This window comes from Sus scrofa, chromosome 13 (genome assembly GCF_054392235.1).
Source record: "Sus scrofa isolate SSC_HxYL_T2T_F1_AM1 chromosome 13, Sscrofa_HxYL_maternal_Yorkshire_Landrace_v2.0, whole genome shotgun sequence".
In the NCBI taxonomy this organism is placed as follows: domain Eukaryota; kingdom Metazoa; phylum Chordata; class Mammalia; order Artiodactyla; family Suidae; genus Sus; species Sus scrofa.
The window spans coordinates 207,442,347-207,462,231 of record NC_139395.1 but is presented as its reverse complement, the minus strand read 5'-3'; the positions used below and the strand labels follow the sequence as shown (position 1 = coordinate 207,462,231).

Below are 19,885 nucleotides of genomic sequence, written 5' to 3'. Positions count from 1 at the left end.
TTAGGGAGAAATCGTATTCTTATGGCATGAAGATAGTAGACAGCAGCAAGAAAGGAAAATACTTGGAAGTTTTAAAAGGTGTCCCACATGGCTAGAATGCTTGGTTGGGTGGGGGAATAAATGTTGCTCTAGGTTTTTATTTCATTTTAACAAAATAATTTTTAAAAACCACGTGGGACAGAGTTGTTGGCCTCAGACTTTTTGCACATTTAGATGGCAGGCACTGTTTCTCAAGACTATAAATTCTGTATTCAGTTTAAGAAAGTGTATTTTTGATTGAGGTTAACACAGTATTTAAGTTAATGGAAAACATGCTTCCATTGCAGAGTATTTCCACCAGAATTGCTGGATTCTGTACAACAATCTGTTTCTATTTTGAAAAAAAAAAAAAAAAGTGGTGATGCTGTATGACCTAAATATTCCTTTTATTTTTATTTATTTTTTTCTTATTTCACTCTTCTATATTCATGTGCTTTCTCCTTCATGTATATTCAAATAAATGACATAGCATGAATTTAGGTGACAGTGTTTCCTAGTTCTATATATTCTTAATGTTTCTGAGAAAAGGTATTTTGCTTACAGTCTACGCTTCATTTCAATACGGAGAGCATGAGTTCCCACTAATATTCCTCAAATGACATTGGAATTGGGAAGAGAGAAGAGGTCTCTAAAGTTACTCTTAAACCCTGTATGATATAACCTTTTGCTGAGTAACAATCCACCCCAATAGGCATTGGCTCAAAACAGCCATCATTTTTGTGGCACACATGTGATTTTCAAATGGAGGTTGGTTGATCTGGCTGGTCTTGGCTAGGAGGCTCTGATTCACATTGGGTTTAACCTGACTGGGCTTGGGTTCTGCCTTGGGCTTAGTCTGTCAATGAGTGTTATTTCTGAGGCCCAGTCTGGAGAGGTAGCAGCTACTGGCGGATGCTCTTCTCAGGGTGGAATTCAGGTGGGAAAACAGGAACATAACTCAAACTTGGAACTGACACTCTGTTACCTACACACCACTGTCCCAAGTGGATCACATGACTAAGTCCTACATCAACAAGGTGCGGAAATTTAGCAGGAGGAGCTGCCACGTCAAGAGGTGGGAGTGGGGAAACATGGAGAGGAGAAGAATGGGGAGTCAACAATTAAGTCCATCAGTGACCACGACTCAGTCATTTTTTTTTCTGCAGGCAGGGATGTTGTTATTGTGTTATCCTCCCTTCTCCACGGGGGCTGCAAGAAATAAGAGGGAGGCCATTGCTCCCTATTGTGACCTGCTCTGATCTCCAGGCACAGCTTTCTAGCAATTCTCAAAGTTTGGTGTATGGTATGATTGCTGACGAGGTTGGTAACAGTTCAGATCCTAAGTTCTGTTTTTGAATTTGTTAAATCACTGTGGGAGAGCCATGTCATTTGTATTTTTAACAAGTTCCTCAGTGATTTTGATGCACTTTGATTTTGAGACTCATGTCATCAGAATCAGGTTATTTGAAGCGGTCCTCCTGGGTCTTGAACTTGATGGCACAGTTTGGCAAGTGTGATACATTTCATAATTGTTCAGCAAACACCACATCCTCTGCACAAAAGATGATTAATTCCTTGTTCCAAAGTTGTTGGATGTAGTTATAATATTGATCTTGGCCAGTAGGATGTGAGAAGCTATGACAGACTTCCTGTTGAAGTGCGATTTTACCTTTGCTTTTATTGTTAGACTTTATCTCATTCCCGCTGCCTGAGAAGTTATCCCAGGTAATTATAGGTGCACCAGTCAGTGAAGGATGTTGTACATCCCAGAAAGAGGAGACCAGATGCACAACCTGGAACATAGTCAATGCACCTGCTTCATGTGTGAAAAATAACTTTTAGTTGTTATAAGTCAATGAGACCTGGGGATTGTCTCTTACACAGCATTATTGCACCAAAAACTGACAAATACAGCCATTAACTGAACAAGGCAAACAAGGCAAATATTAAACTGGGAAAAAAAATAGGGTTCAAATTCCTTTTCATACACTGTGCTCTGATTTCTAGATGCCTTTTGGAGACTTATTTGAGGCTATCTGAAGTGTTTGTTTTCTGACTTAACCTATGTGAAAATGTTAGAGAAGGAAGAAATTGGCTTATAACACTCTCAGGATTGGTTTTGATTGTGAATTTTCTCCCTGAGGGCCTCTATGTACTTTCCAGATAGAGTAGGAGCTTTTGCATTTTTGTTTTTTATTTCATCAGCAATAATATGACATCTAATAATAAATATTAGTACATGCCAACTGCCATCCCGGGTTCTTTCCATGCATTAATTCATTTAACTCTGCCAACAACTCTGTGAGGTAGAGACAATTATTATCCTCATTTCATGGATGAAAAGCTGGGCTCACACTGGCCACACAGCCAGACAACATGGTACTGGGAAGTCTGACTTCAGAAGCTATTCTCTTGACCATTCTGTTGTTGCCTCCAGACTAAGTTTTAAACACATTTTATTCCTCTTTATTTAACACAACACTAACTGTCCTCCTAGAAAAGCAAGTTAAAATAGAAAGATTTTGGACCTCAACAGTAAAATGTGTGTGCAACACATCTTTGAGAGAATAACTATCTGTTGCAATATTTGTTCTTTATCCCCCTGCCCCCTGTTTTGGTCTAGAATGTTTTGTTTTTTTTTTTTTTTTTCCATTTTTGAATTCCCTCATCAGAGAAATAGAAATTATGGCTTTTCATTTCATTTTGACCTAGAAAACTGAAGGCAGATTATAGAATTTCTAGCAAAGCATTTCATTAGAATAAAAATTCAACAAAAGAACACATTTTTACATATTCCATGAGTTCATGGCAATGAGATTCAACTTGCACAGGGTAAAGTCACAATTTAAAAACTATGTAAAATAATAGCATCGATTTATTTAGGACCTACTCAGAGGCATTTTCCAGATATTAGCTTTACTTCAAATAATAAACCTGCAGAGAAATTATGATGGTCTTCTTTTACGGGTAAGGAGGTTGAATCTTTACAGCTACATGATAGAACAACAGTGGAGATGGATTTTTATGACTCCAAGTTCTGTTGTTTGGCCTTCACACCTCATCACTTCTCTTAGTTTGAAGAAAAAAAAAAATTAAAACCCTTAAATTCCTGCATAAAACTAGTTTCCCCTATTTATTTTCATAATATAAAAATCTCTGAAATGGATTGAGCTTTCAGTCTCTTTTCTACATAGCACTGTTCAATTGATTGGATAAGTACTAGGAAATATAATCTCTCCTGAATATGCCTTACTGTTAGATGAATGGTTAAAGAAAGTTTCAATGTAGCAAGAGAGCTCTCATTCCTAAGAAGAAGCTGCTCTGCTTTTTTACTGCCTTTTAAATTTTTGTTCCAGCCTGGGCAAATCTTTTCTAAATTGGTGGGATGATCTGTCCTTTGCTTCTTTTAATGGTTAAGTAGAGGGAGGATTCTTAACTATTTCCTCTGCTGAATCTTTACATTTCAAGTCTCAGTTCAACACAATATAAAGCAGTAGTTTGATCTGCAAAGTCCTTCTTAAATCTATTTACTTATCACACTCACTCCTTATAGGAAGACAATATCCCTAGAAGAGGATGTTTTTGTGTTTCCATGTCAGATTCTCCAAAGACAAATATTAGCAACCTCAGTTCTTTTTCGGTTATTAAGAATACAGTCAAAATTGTTTGAATAATCAGTTGTTTTAAAGAATCTTGAAATTATCCTCTGAGGCAAATAGAACAGTTAAACATAAAAAATACATTCTGTAATTTTCTCACCAAAATTGCACTTTTTCCTAAATATTTAAAAAAGATAGGTGGAAGACTGAGTAAGAAGAAATTGATTTCCAGTGTGTTTCCATTCAAAGCTCAGACAAATGGAAACAAATTAAAAAACCCAGGGACACTGGGGAACAACACGAGTGTACAAATGCTCCAGAAAACCAGATTCATTAAGATGTGTATATATAGAGAAAGATATTTATTATAATAAGGAGTTGAATCACATGATTATGGAGGCTGGCAAGTCCAAACCTACAGAGTGTGTGGGTAGGCTGCTGATCCAGTAGAGCTGATGATCCATTTGAGTTCAAGGCAGTCAGTATGCAGAAGAATCAGGAAGAGCTGTTGTTGCAAACAAAATCCAAAAGCAGTCTGATGAGAAATTTTTTCTTGCTATGCAGAGGTGGGGTGGGGTGGGAGTTTTGGAGGGTACAGTGTTGGGTGGTTGGTGGGTGTCATGCAGGGAACCAGACTTTTTTTAATTCAGGCCTTCAACTGGTTGGATGAGGCCCACCCACACTAAGGAGAACAATCCGCTTTACTCAAAATCCATTGATTTAATCTCATCTAAAACATCCTCATAGAAATATCTAGAATAATGTTCAGGTCAATTATCTGGTCACCCCATGGCCCAGCCAAGTAGCCACATTAAATTAATCATCTCAGTGGATGTAAAGAGGGTCCAGTTCTTCCTTCTTACTGTCTCAGGTTAAGGAATCTCAGTGAGCTTAGAAGACACACTAAAATATTATTGCAGGAGATAACTGCAAACTTGTTTAAAATGACTGATTTACTTATTGAGAGGGCAAGCATCTTTCAGAAGAGGAAAATTTAGAATTAAGCATAGACTTTTTTTCTTGTTGGTTTGTTTTTTTTTGCCATTTCTTGGGCCACTCCTGCAGCATATGGAGGTTCCCAGGCTAGGGGTCTAATTGGAGCGGTAGCCTCCGGCCTACACCAGAGCCACAGCAATGCGGGATCCCTGCCGGTTCTGCAACCTACACCACGGCTCATGGCAACGCCGGATCCTTAACCCACTGAGCAAGAGCAGGGATGGAACCCGCAACCTCATGGTTCCTAGTTGTATTTGTTAACCACGGCACCACGACGGGAACTCCAGCATAGACATATTTAATGAAGCAAATCTACAGCATGTATGGCATTTGAGAATACTCTGTAACAGTTGTTTATAATTATTTACAATAGTTAAGAGAATTTGATCTATTTATCAGTCCAGATAGGCATAGTTATACTATGAAAACAAATAACTCCCAAATCATAGAGTCTTAGATGTTTTCTCCTTCTCATGCTGTATGTTCCTCAAGGATAGGTAGGAAAATATGCTTTGAAAAATGTTTAGCTTATTTTTTTCCAGTTTTGTTGGGCTAAATTGACACATAACATTTTGTCAGTTTAAGGTGTACAATGTGCTGATGTGAAACAACTATACTGTAAAATGAGTATAATGATAAGGTTAGTTACCACCCTCATCACCTCCCATGATAACCACGTTTTTGTGGTAAGACTTTTTAAGATTTACTTTCTTTGGAACTTTCAAGTGTAAATTTCAGTATTATTAACGATAGCCACCATGCTGTATATTAGATCCCCAGAAATTATTCACCTTTAAAACTGGAAGCTTGTACCCTTTGACCAACATCTCCCCATTTCTCCCACCCCCTTTGGCCCCATGCAATCACCATTCTACTCTATTTCTATGAGTTTAGTCCCCTCTTTTTTTTTTTTTTTTTAAGATTACATATATAAAAGAGAGCATGCAGTATTTGTCTTTTGTTTTAAAAAGCTGGATAGAAAATTTTATTGGCTCATAGTTTATTGGCCCAAACAAGTCACATGACCAAGTCTAATGTCACTGGACAGGGGAGCACATTCTTACTGTGAATCTGGAAGGAAGAAATGTGGATTATGCTTATTATCCTTAATATCTAATCAGCCATTACAATAGCATTAAGAATTGTAATTTCACCCCCCAGTTTTATTGAGAAATAATTGGCATTTGAGACTGTATAAGTTTGAGGTATACAGCGTGATGACTTGATTTACATGAATATGATTTCTATAATAGATTTAGTTAACATCCACTCTCTCATGTTGATAGAATGAAAAGAAAGGAAAAAAAAAAACCTTCTTGTGATGAGAACTCCTAGAATCGACTCTTTTCAAAAAAATTTTTTTATTAAGTTGATTTACAATGTTGTGCCAATTTCTGCTGTACAGCAAAGTGACTCAGGTATGCACATATATAAATTCTTTTTTTATGTATTTTTTTCCATCATGGTCTATCGCAGGAGACTGGATACAATTCCTTGTGCTACACAGTAGGTCCTTGCTGTTTATTCATTCTAAATGTAAGAATCTACTCTTTTACAAGCTTTCTTATCTATCAGCCAGCAGTATTAACTATAATTATCATATTGTATGTCACATACCTTGTACTTATTCATATTATAACTGAAAATTTACACATTTTGACCACCTTCCTCCAATTCCTCCCTCTCTCTCCTGTCCTCTGGCCTCTGGTAACTACAAATCTATTCTCTTTAAAAGAGACTTTAAAAGAGACTTTTTTATTTTAATGATTTTTATTTTTTTCCATTATAGCTGGTTTATAGTGTTCTGTCAATTTTCTACTGTACAGCAGGGTGACTTAGTCACTGTATCTGGTCACTTATGATGGAGCATGATAACATGAGACTTTTTTTTTTTTAGTTATAAATGAAGTAATAAGATTTTTTATCTTGCTTTTTTTTTTTTTTTTTGGTCTTTTTGGGGCCGCACTTGTGGCATACTGAAGTTCACAGGCTAGGGGTCGAATTGGAGCTGTAGCCCCCAGTCTACACTACAGCCATAGCAACACAGGATCCAAGCTGCATCTGTGACCTATACCACAGCTCATGGCAATTCCAGATCCGTAATCCACTGAGCGAGGCTAGGGATCGAACCCGCATCCTCATGGATACTAGTTGGGTTCATTACTGCTGAGCCATGACAGGAACTCCCTAAACAGAATAATAAGCTTTGTATGTTAAATTTAAAGTTTAAGAAGGAATTAAGCTTATTAAGTTATTTTATTCTAATAAGTAAATATTAATTTTTAAAATTAGACTTTGGGGTAAAAGCTACCCTTTTTGGGTATTGAAATCTTCCATTCCATGTCAGTAAGTGCTGTTATATCTAAAGGCCTACTTTATCTTCCTCTCTGAGAATTTAAACTTGTGGAATGACTATTATTAGAGACTTAAGCATGACTGAAGCCTACTACAAATATAGAGCATAATAAAGGAAGACCTGAAGATCCAGTCTGCTGGGTTTCTAACAGAGAGATTATCTTTTCGCCTTAGCTTACATAAATAACTTATTTTTTTTTTGGTCTTTTTGCCATTTCTTGGGCCACTCCCATGGCATGTGGAGGTTCCCAGGCTAGGGGTCTAATCAGCGCTGTAGCCACCGGCCTACACCAGAGCCACAGCAACGCGGGATCTGCGCCAGCTCTGCAACCTACACTACAGCTCATGGCAAAGCCCAATCCTTAACCCACTGAGCAAGGACAGGGATTGAACCCGCAACCTCATGGTTCCTAGTCGGATTCGTTAACCACTGAACCACAATGGGAACTCCAGCTTATATAAGTAACTTTAAAAAAGACTAATTTTAAAACAAAAATGATACTTTCAATACTCTCTAATGTCCCTCTTTTACAAGTATAAACTGCAGTGCAGGTAAAGTTGATGTAGATAATATAGGTAAAGTCCTTAGTTGAATTGGATGGAAGTAGCAAAGGAAGAGAAATTCTGTATTTGATGGAACCCACTGTTTATAGCTCCTTTAAAATGTGGGCCTATGTAGTGATTTACTTCTGATGAGTAAGAACAAGTAAGATACTCAAAAACATATGACACAATTTATACAATGTGTGTACATATATTTATTTATGGCTTCATCTGCACCACAAGAGAAATTTTAATGGCTTTGCAAAGACCACAAATCTTTTGCATAGAAGTCAAAGTGTCTCCTCCATGTGGCTTAGGAATATGTGTAAAGCTTCCACATGGGAAGAAAGATTTTCTGATACTCAAGCAAATCAAGGATCAACCATCAAAGAGCTTACTGAAAAGTTTGACAAGTATCACAAAACTTTGAATTCCAGTTTTAATGTCTTCATATTTTATTTTACAGTACACTTTGTCATTTTGTAATAGGGCCGTGCAGAAGTTTCTGTCAAAGACCATGGGATTTAGTATATAATTACACTATATGTGCAATGCATACCTGTATGTGTGTGTATGTGTTGGAGTTTATCTCAATTTGCTCCCAGTTTACATACCCTACTTGATGTCTCAGTGATTGACTGTTGCTCTGACAGTTAAAGAGGTAACAACTCTCTTGAAGTAGGTTCCACATCCTCAGAATGACAATTATGTATTTGGTTTATACAGTTTATTTCTCCCAAAGTGTTCATTTTAAATTAACTCCACATTGAAGTGAGTGATCATTCCTAGTGACCAGCAGTGCTAGGTTAGGCTGACTTTGTCTTGACGTCATCAGTGACAATAACCCAGAAAAGAGAAAAGAAAACAAGAGAATGAACAAAATGCCTCACATAACCAGTCCACATTGCATTCAAATTTGGGTTATCACATAAGGTCGAACTAGGCTGCTCCTTCTCATGGGCCATGTGATGTGATACTTGAGGTCCCTCTATTCCCCCAGATCCCCTTTCGTCTGCGTGCTGCCCTGCAGAAGTCCCAAACCATGGCCACAGGCTAGATTTGGCCCATTGAAATGTTTCATTTGGCTTATACAATGTTTAAAACTTCTTTGAGCCAACAGTTTGAAATTGGAAGCTTTCACATAAAAATCCAGATTTCTGGCATCTCGCAGAAAATTAGGAGATCTGGGAACTGGCCTCGTATTACCACATCGCGGTCTCTGGCTGGCTGGGCAGCCACTGCCCTCTTTGGATGGGCATGTGTTCTCCATGGTCTCCACTAATTTCTGCTGCTTCACCAGACTGATGGTATCAGTCCCCACTTACTGCACTCACTCTGTTTCTCTTTTAGCAGAAAATGTTTCTCTCCACTGGTATATTTATAAAAAGTGTGTAAAAATACGGCAATATTTAATTTTTTTTTTTTTTTTGGTGTATTCTCTCCTCTTCTCTCTCATCCATTGAGGGCTAATTTCTCTCTGCTACCATTCAGTGGAATTGAAACAAAGATTTAAGAAACTGTTGATCGTACTGAAAAGTCCTCAGAAGCATGTTTGCTGGTCTGCTTTTTCTCCCAGAGACCAGTCAAGATTGGGCTTGGGGAAAGTAAGAGAGAAGGGGAGAAGAGAGACGCAAATAGGATGGTGTGCCAGTTTCAACTCTCAGCTTGGAAATGATGCTCTATTTTAAAAAGACTTAGTGGCAGACATTCACAAATCAATCCAAAAAATAGCAATGGGGGTACAATACCCAATCTCATTTTATGGAGCTTCTCGAAATCTTTTTACCAAGCCAGTTAAAGGAAGACAACATACAGTACAATTTTACACTAACAAACATCCAGAAATGCTAGACAATATAACCACTAACCAAATCTAACAATATATTACATGATGACTAAGTTTTTTATATTCCAACTTCTTCCGGCATTTTTGAAAATGTCTTGGACAATGACGGAGGAGCTAAAAAAACTAGAAAACTAAAATGAGCAAAGGCTGCAAAAATAGATATTAACATCCTGAAATTAAAACAAATAGTTTGTGGAGTTCCCGTCGTGGCACAGGGGAGACGAATCCGACTAGGAACCATAAGGTTGTGGGTTCGATCCCTGGCCTTGCTCAGTGGGTTAAGGATCCAGCATTGTCGTGAGCTGTGGTGTAGGTCACAGATGCAGCTCGGATGCAGCATTGCTGTGGCTGTAGCGTAGGCTGGCAGCTGTAGTTCCCATTGGACCCCTAGCCTGGGAACTTCCATATGCCAAGTGTGTGGCCCTAAAAAGACAAAAAGACAAAAAACAAAACAAAACAAAAAAACACAAAAAAACCTGAATAGTTTGTGAATATGATGGATTGATGAGCTCGATGATCAATTTGGGACAAAATACTCCAACAGATTAATTAAAAGATATCTTTTGAGCCCTTTGCAAAACTGGAAGTGCTTGCTACAAGTGATTGTGAATTCGCTTAGAACAAGGCCTTTAAAATTTCCCCAATTCCTTTGTTTAATAAAACATCTAGGTTGAATAAAATGTTACAGATATTCCAGCCTGTTATGGTACAGAGATAATATTTTTGTGGATAAAAAAGAAAAATGAGGTCTGGATGATAGCATATTTAGGAGAACTTGTGAATCTTTGAAAGCTAGGTTGTACCTGCAAAGGGAAATCAGTATCTGTTTTTTAAAAAGTTCTTTTGTATCATTTTAAAAATTAGATTCAACATATTAGTGACCTCATATGATATATGTCTTACTCTCTCTTACTTCACTTAGTATGATAATTTCTAGGTCTATCGATGTCATTGCAAATGGTAATATTTCATTCTTTTTGTTTGTTTTGTTTTTTTAGGGCTGCACCCTTGGCATATGTGAATTCCCAGGTTAAGGGCTGAGTTGGAGCTGCAGCTGTGGCCTATATCATAGCCACAGCAATGCCAAATCAGAGCTGCCTCTGTGACCTATGCTGCAGCTTGGGCAACAATGGATCCTTAACCCACTGAGCAAGGCTGAGGCTCAAAACTGCATCCTCATAGATACTAGTTGTGTTCTTACCTTCTGAGTCACAATGGGAACTCTGATATTTTGTTCTTTTTTATGGCTAATATTCCATTGTAAATGTGTACCACATATTCTTTATCCAATCTAATCAGTATCTTTGAATGTCAGAGAGACTGCGGTTATATGCACAAGGTATTTGAGACTGCCTACTCAATATTGTAGATGTGCTTAGGAAACATTGGAGTTACCATGGATTTTATAGGTTTAACCAACATATTGGATGAAAAAATTGAGATTCCCAGATCAGGTTAAGATAAAGAACCAGGCTTAACAAGATGAAATATAATAGCTTAAAGTAAAGCATTACAGTGATTTTCAAACCAACTGAACAATTATAGAATAGATAAGATATGCCTCAACATTGATTTCTATGGAAAGCCCTGAAGGATTTTGTCAATCATGAATTCATGACAAGTCAATGACGTAACAGGTCTGCTTAAAACCTAATTCATCACTTCTCGGCCTTTTGGCTAAGACCAAGTGTAGCGTCTGTTCTTATCAGTTTAATATCTGATAAATCCTCTATCCAAAACAGACTTATGGTAAAGGGAATAGTTCAGGGGGGCAGGATGGACTGTGGGTTTAGGATTGGCCTATGTATACTCTGGTATATGGAATGACTGGCCAACAAAGACCTCCTGTGTAGCACAGGGAACTTTGCTGAATATTTTGTGGTTATATGGGAAAAGAATCTGAAAAATAATGCATGTGCATATATGTATCACTGAATCAAATCACTTTTTTGTACAGCAGAAATCATCACAATATTGTAAATCAACTATACTTCAATAAAACCTTAAAAATGAAAAAGAAAGAAAAAAACTCTAATTCAACTTTAGTTTTCAGAGATAGGTAGCCACAGTGACAAAGAGATGACCCATGGAGTAATAATAGCCCACTCACCAGAGCTCACCTCATTCATCACATTTCATTTGGATGCCACACTTGGAAGATGATATTGTTAAGCTGAAACTTTTTCAAGGAAAGAAATACAAAATAAAGAAGGCATTTGGAACCCAAATAATATTAAGAAAAATTACATGCGTTTAGCCTAGAGGGTAGAAGAAGTAGCATTGTTTTGGGACTTCTTATCAAATAGATATCACTTAGAGAAGTCTTTTTTGCTAGTTTTCCAAGAGATCAAATTAGAAACAATGGGAGATTGATATATATGACTTTTCTATGGATGGAAAAGTTTGCAGCCATTAGAAATGTCCAGAAAATGAAAGGGTTACTACAGGAGAAACTGTGATTTCTAAATGATTGGGCTAATATTATTTTTCTCCTAAGTCCTGCTCTTTTAGTGTTAGAGGAAAACACTGTACTAAGATTAGGTGAGATTTGTTGATACAATTTATATTTTTGGAACCTTGAATTTTTTGAATCATAATTTTAAGCATCTTACACTTTCTAGGATTCTAGCATACATAGCACACCCAGCAAGAAATGGCTTGTTCAACTCAAAGAACTACTGTTCAGAAAGTCCATGTCTCCATCTATTCAAAATCTGAGGTATTTGAAGAGCTACTTTAATTCACTTAACATTTTGTGTTAGCCTCAGTATGCATATTACACAGTCACTAGCCCTAGGGTAAAAAACTGTTTCCATCCAACTCTATCTAGGAAGTTTGGCTTAAGATAACGTCATTTATGGTTAAAAAAGATCGTTGTTGTCCTAAGTAATTTTTTGTGGTTGGCAGCCTTAAAAGTTGGGATTGCTGGCTGCCTTTTGGATATTATATCATAAGTATGGATGAGTTGCAGTACAAACATTGAAAAACCTTCAGTATGCTTTGTCCAAATAAAAGAATAAGCATCCAAGTTATGAAGAGATGCATCTCAAGTACTCTGACTTCCACAACTTTTTTTTTCCTCCAGTTATAATTTTTCATGATGTTGTAGCCTGCCAGTGTCAACAAATTTGTGTTTTCTGGTAGGATAATTGAGTTGAGATTTTTCTCCTCTGACATTAAGTCAATAGCATTAAGTTACAAACCTATGGGTTAGATCTTTGTAGTAGGGAAAGCTGATTCCTCTCTGAAGTCACCTCTGGCATAATATAGGTACAACAGCACTGCTGCCTTTTTGAGTAAACAATTTCCTAATATATGAGAGCCAATCTTGTCACTTGCATATAATTCAGATCTTTAGCCTTTCCTTTTCTTAGATTTTGCTGCCAAATCTGGATGGTTTAATCACACTTTTCTGTATTTTTATATAGAGACTGTCTAACCAGGAATAAGAAATTGATCATTTAGTTTTGGAAACTTCATCAAATGTTTCTTTTAGAAAGTTTCTGCAATATGAAACCATATACACACTTGGATATAAAAACAATTTAGTATAGTGTTGAGCATCAGGAAAAGTCATCAGCAAGAAATGTTTACTCATCCATGTCACTTAAAGTAAGTATTGCTAAAAGTTAATACTTGCTGAGCACTTGTTATGAGCTAGACATTTCATGTGGCTAATGTATTAGTTGTAGAAGATGGCTTTTCTAATTTTTCAGTTGGGGAAGTTAAGGCTCTGAGAGGTATGTAATTTATTAGCGGTCACACAATGGCCAAATAGGAGAGCCAGTGTTTGAACCTAGATCTTTCTTAAACAGAAGTCCTTGTTTTACATTATGTCTGCTTTGTATTTTTAAAGGACTGACAGTGAGGTGGAGCTTTTATTGAATGATTAGAGTGTCATTGGCTCTATGAAGCATAGTTGCATTAGTTTAGATGGAGGCATGACATCTTTGTTTTCACTGCGAAGTTTAAGATGGTTGTACTACTAGGATGGGGGCTGAATTAATGAGCCAACAAGGGTATTGTATGGATTTGGCTGAGTGGGTTGTTTTAACTTGGTGTCATTACAACAGCCCTTTTTAAGGCAGTAAACCACATTACCTTGAATCCCCTTCCCTGCGTAATCCTGGATTAGGATTTGCCAATAAGAGAAACTTGAGTGACATTTGGAAGGTAGGCGTGAAGTACAACTTTATTTTTTTCTTTCGGCTCATGTGCGACATATGGAAGTTTCCAGGCTAGGGGTTGAATCAGAGCTGCAGCTGCCAGCCCACGCCACAGCCACAGCAAGGTAGGATCCAAGCTGCTTCTGCAAACTACACCAGCTCTCATGACAATGCCAGATCCTTAACCCACTGAGCGAGGCCAGGGATCGAACCCACAGCCTCATGGTTAGTAGTCAGGTTCATTATCATTGAACCACAATGGGAACTCCTAGAAGTACAACATATTCACTGGGAAAGTCCTGACGGTGAGATGCAGCTGGTGTCTAGAACTTACCACAAGCTTCCATTTAATGGTTCTGGCACTTTTTTGGACCTCTTCGGATTGTGATTTCTCCAGGTTGTGGCAGAGGAAGTGGTTTCCAGACCTCATGGTTTTAGCAGCTTCTCAAACTTCTTAGGAATTAATGACTTTTTTCCGGCTCTGGTTGAGAGATATTCCAGCCACCCTCCTTTGAAAACTTCAATGCTGCATCTTTTTATATTTGTGTCATCTTAATTTCTACATTCCATCCATTTTTCCTGTAATGCTGATGGTGACTCTGTTTTCCTGACCAAAGCCAGATTGGTAAATAAAATGTGACTTTTTGGAGTTCCCTGGTGGCCTAGCGGTTAAGGACTCAGCAATTCACTGCTGTATCTGGGGTTACTGCTATGGCTCTGGTTTGATCCCTAGCCCAGGAACATTCACATGCTATAGGCACAGCCAAAAGAAGTGACTTTTCATATATTTAAGTAGATTGTAATGATACTCTAATTTTCCATATTGATTTAGGAATGAGCAGGAAGATAGGATAAGTACAAATGAGGAATTGAAAGGAATCTAAAGCTTAGAAGAATCTAAATTGAAAAAAATCCGACTAATTGTAATTTTTCCTTATATGATAGTACATATTTCATACCATGGATATATTTGTCAGTTTTATTTTATTCAGGAAACATTCTTTGAGTTGTCACTATGTAAAACCCTCAGCTGGGTGTGGTGGGAAATCCATAAAGAGCAAATACTTTTTGGGAACTTACTATGAGTCAGATGCATAGATTTTTCAGTTCACACCACAACCTCATCAAGTAGCTGTTATCTTTATCTTACAGATGGCAACGTCATGCCTAGAGGGAATAAATGAGCTGTCAGAGCTCACAAGGTAGTTTAAATACCTGGGCTACTATTCTGATCTGTCTGGTTTCAGATCTCTACTGGCTTCAGATTATCTGTTGGTCTGAGCTGCTTTCTGTCCACAAAGAATTTTTAATTCAGTTGAGATCGATTTGGAAAACATAACATATTCCCTACCCTCTTTGATGAATTCAAATAGATTATTTTAAAAACAACTTAGGGTCAGATTCACTTTTTCCTTATTTATAGCACATTTTTATGCATTTAGGCACTACCGTGGATACAAGAAATTGCGTCTAGCCAAACATTTTTTATTCGCTCATTTTCCTCCCTGTGCTGGTTTATTAAAAAAAAAAAAATCCAAATGAAGAACTTACTGTACTCACTGAAATTGGTGGAAAATAGAGGAGACAAATAGAGGAAGGCAAGGGACCTAGTATTTCCCAATGTAAAACATTTTGACACAGTATTGCAGTAGGAAAAAAATAAGATATTTATAAGATATTTCCCTACATATTAAGCCTAAAATGTACTTTGGGGACACATAATTTTTCTGTAACAGATCTATTTATTGATCAAAATTCTTTGGCAAATTTTTGAATTCAAAGTGAATTAGCTTCCAGGTGAGTTCAGTAAACTCTATGAATGCATATTTATGCAGCATGAAGTGAGTGATGAGAATAAAATTTTGGGGAAGTACATTATCTTTTACATACCTGGGCCAAGTAGATAATGAAGTAAGCAGCTGGAAATTGCCTTTTATATTCAGCATTTCATATCCTTTGCATAAGGAATTCTAGACTGCCAAACTTGTGTTTTCAGAAACCTACAGTAATTTTGTCGCAAAGAACATCTAACCTGTCATCATAATGTACAGTATCACCTTTCTAAAATTGGGCATTTTATGCTAAAACTATGAATTGCAAGCAGACTTCATTTCCTTGTCCCATTAAGTCTGAACCTGTAGCAAGGTTTTAGTTTGGATAGCCCTGGGATTCCAGGAAAATAGAAGGTTAAGAGAAGTATGTTAAAAAGTGTATATTGTATTCCTTCTAAACAGGTGGAAGGAGGTCCTGAAAAGTTCTACTTGAGAGAACATCTCTTCAGAAACCATTCCTATTCTTTCCTTGACTTGGTGTGAAAGAGATAGCTTCATGAGTAATCTATGCATCCATCAACCCATCAACAGATGAATAGATGAAGAAAATATGATATCATAAATATGATATATAATATACATAAAATGGAAAAAAATATATACATAAAATGGAAAATGGAATACTACTAAGCCATAAAGACCAAATTTTGCCATTTGCAGCAATATGGATGACCTTGCAGGGTATTTTGCTAAGTGAAACAAGTCAGACAGAAAGAGCAAATACTGTATGATATCACTTATATGTGGAATCTAAAAAAATACAACAAACTATTCAATGAAACAAAAAAGAACCAGACTCACAAGCAAAGAGAATAAACTAGTGGTTACCATTGAGGAGAGGGAATGGGGGATGGCCAATATAAAGGAAGAGGGAATAAGTGTTACTATGGGATTATATGAAGTCATGCTGTGAAACATCCGTAAAGCAAAAGGAAACTTGTAAAACACTATAGAATTTAAAGAATCTTTCATTCAATTAAAAAAATAGAAGGAAAAAATATAGTTTCATGGATCTCTAACTTTATGCATATTCCATTATTCAAAAGATCCTTGTGTGTCTGAGACTAAGATTCGGTTTCCTCTTTCAAAATGATTAACTAAGCAGAGAAAGACATCGCTAGAGATAACCATGGAGGCAGTTAGTGGACCATCTACTTTTCAGCATGTGTGCAGGCAGAGATGATTCCTACTTGGACCAAATGTTTGGCTCTTGGTGAAAGTACTGGATTAATGGCTTATAAAGATAATGATCATGACAGATAGCTAGCTCAATTCTCTTTCATTGTAAAAACCAGTTCTGATTGGGTTAGAGCAAGACAGTGACCCACCGCAATCTTCTAGGACTTAAACCCACATGTTTTTACAGAGCTTCATCTGACCTTTCTCTTCATGGCTGCTCTACTTTCTGCTCACTCCATAGTTGTGATGTCATTCTTTTTCTTTTTTCTTTTTAAATTCTTTTTATTTAAAACAATTTTTTATTAAAGGATAGTTGATTTACAATGTATCAATTTCTGCTGTACAGCAAAGTGACCCAGTCATACATATATATGCATTCTTTTTTCTCATGTTATCTTCCATCATGTTCTATCACTAGGGATTGGATATAGTTCCCTGTGCTGTATAGTAGGAATGATGTCATTTTTTTTGGTGGATAAAAATACCATTGGTCAACAACGAGTCCAATTGGAGAACAGTTTCTTTTTCTTTTTTTCCTTTTGTAATGATTTTTATTTTTTCCATTATAGCTGGTTTATTGTGTTCTGTCAATTTCTACTGTACAGCATGGTGACCCATTTACACATACAAGTATACATTCTTTTTCTCACATTGTCATGTTCCATCATAAGTGACTAGACATAGTTCCCACTGCTATACAGCAGTATCTCATTGCTTATCCATTCCAAAGGCAATAGTTTGCATCTATTAACCCCAAATTCTCAATCCATCCCACTCCCTCCCCCTCCCCCAGGGCAACCACAAGTCTATTCTCTAAGTCCATGATTTTCTTTTCTGTGGAAAGTTTCATTTGTGCCATATATTATATTCTATATATAAGTGATATCATCTGGTGTTTGTCTTTATTTTTCTGACTTACTTCACTCAGTATGAGAGTCTTTACTTCCATCCATGTTGCTACAAATGGCATTATTTCATTCTTTTTTATGGCTGAGTAGTATTCCATTGTGTATATATACCACATCTTCTTAATTAAATCATTTGTCGATGGACATTTAGATTGTTTCCATGTCTTGGCTATTGTGAATAGTGTTGCAATGAACATAGAGGTGCATGTGTCTTTTTCAAGGAAAGTTTTGTCCAGATATACACCTAAGAGGGGATGGCTGGGTCATATGGTAGTTCTATGTATAGTTTTCTAAGGTACCTCCACACTGTTTTCCATAGTAGTTGTACCAGTTTACATTCCCACCAAGAGTGCAGGAGGGTTCCCTTTTCTCCACACCCCCTCCAGCATTTGTTATTTGTGGACCTATTAATAATGGCCATTCTGACTGGTGTGAGGTGGTACCTCATGGTGGTTTTGATTTTGCATTTCTCTAATAATCCGTGATGTTGAGCATTTTTTCATGTGCTTGTTGGCCATCTGTATATCTTTGGAGAAATGTCTATTCAGGTCTTTTGCCCATTTTTCCATTGGATTGTTGGCTTTTTTCAGTTGAGTTGCATAAGTTGTTTGTATATTTTAGAGATTAAGCCCTTATCTGTTGCATCATTTGAAACTATTTTCTCTGATTCTGTAAGTTGCCTTTTTTTTTTAATGGTTTCCTTTGCTGTGCAAAAGCTTGTCAGTTTGATTAGGTCCCATTGGTTTATTTTTGCTTTCATTTATGTTGCTTTGGGAGACTGACTTGAAAAAACATTTGTAACGTTGATGTCAGAGAATGTTTTGCCTATGTACAATTAGAGAACAGTTTCAATGTAGGTCAATGTCTATACCTGTCCTATCTCACTGATCTTTCAGACTTAAAGCTAATGACTCCAAAGCACAAGCTGGTTTGGACTTTTTTTGGTTAATCATGGAACCAAACATATTTTTTAATTGTCATTGGGTTTAGACAATTTTTCAATGATACCTGATTCTATTGTTAATATGGCATTAGACCGAGTCAAATGACGTTTGGGATTTCCAAACTCATCATCATATGCCTCACAAAGAAGGCATTTATCAAGGGCCTGAGATCTCTACTGAAGCCGGGATGCTTGCATTTATTACTCATTTGCACAAATGAAACAATGAACAAACAAGAAAGTTGTCAAATGGTAAGAAAAGTTTTATGAAAGTGATCAACAGTTGACCGTGGAACTATTTTAGCTTGGGTGATTGAGGGAGCCTCCTGTGAGGGTGTTTCATTCCAAACAAGATCTGAATTAAAAGAAGACATTAGCCATAAAAAGATTAGGGTGTCGAACTCCAGGAAAAGTAAATATTTAAGGCAATGACCTTTAATTTTGGTACAAGGGAGGCACCTTTAATTTTGGAGTCTAGTGAATGAGGGAGAAAGTGGTCAGATATAGGTCCAAGGGGTGTGGAGGAGACAGATCATATAGGGCTTTGTAAACCAGAGTAAGGGGCTTGGGTTTTGTTCCTAGTGTGATGCAAGTCATTGTGAGACTAAAAATATGTAGCCAGTGCCATAAGGAAATGGCCTAGCTATTTTTTTTTTTTTCTTTTTGGGTCCACACCCTCGGCATATGGAAGTTGCCAGGCTAGAGGTTGAATCAGAGCTACAGCTGCCAGCCTACACCACAGCCACAGCAACACAGGATCTGAGCCACATCTGTGACCTACACCACAGCTCACAGCAATGCCAGATTCAGCAACCCACTGAACAAGGCCAGGGATCGAACCCTTGTCCTCATGGATACCAGTCAGGTTCATTACCACTGAGCCACAATGGGAACTCCTAGGAAATGGCATATCTTAAATAAATATGTGTTCTTGGCATATTAGGTTCTGGGAATGCTGGTCTTAACTTGGTAAAATTATATTTGGTACTTAATTTGGGCCTTAGTGTGCTTCTATGTCTTCAAATATATTAGAAAAGTGCCACCTAAAGTTTTGAGGAAAGAACAAAGTGAATACACGGTGCTGTTTTGAAGAGTTAGTTAAACTGTGAAATTACTTGAGATGCTTTTGGCTGTATATAGCAGAGAAACTCAAACACACTTAAACAAAAAGGACATTTATTTTCTTCCATTTTTGGTCATCCAAAGGGTCACGTGGGCTCCGGAAACAATAAACAGCAGTTCAATAGAGTCATTAAAAATTCTTTTTTTTTCCCCTGTAACTCTGCTCTGCCATTATTGACCTTAAGAATGATTCTCAGGGGAGAAATATGACTCTATGTGACAACTGGGACTTTATGTTCCATGCTGGTATCTACCAGGGGAATGATGGATGGTATATGTCTTTCTCTCCAGTTGACGGGGCCAGCTTAGGTCATAGGCTTATCCTGGGACCAATATTACCTCCCTGGGCAGTGACAGGCTCATCATTAGCCTAAGCTA

General features: G+C 37.2%; 1 long non-coding RNA gene and 1 pseudogene across 6 annotated transcripts in view; both read left to right on the top strand.

Moving 5' to 3' along the window:
- The window catches only part of LOC106505844 (uncharacterized), a 458,785-nt gene that overhangs the window by 152,371 nt on the left and 286,529 nt on the right, over positions 1 to 19,885 (top strand). For 3 of the 6 annotated variants that reach the window (XR_014825113.1, XR_014825114.1, XR_014825115.1), the window contains one exon: positions 1,185 to 1,338. The exons of the other annotated variants lie outside the window; for them this stretch is intronic. This is a non-coding gene — a long non-coding RNA (uncharacterized LOC106505844). Of the gene's footprint in view, positions 1 to 1,184; positions 1,339 to 19,885 lie in introns of those variants that run through there. 6 annotated transcript variants of the gene reach the window in all.
- On the top strand, positions 11,015 to 11,121 carry LOC146397848 (U2 spliceosomal RNA; annotated as a pseudogene).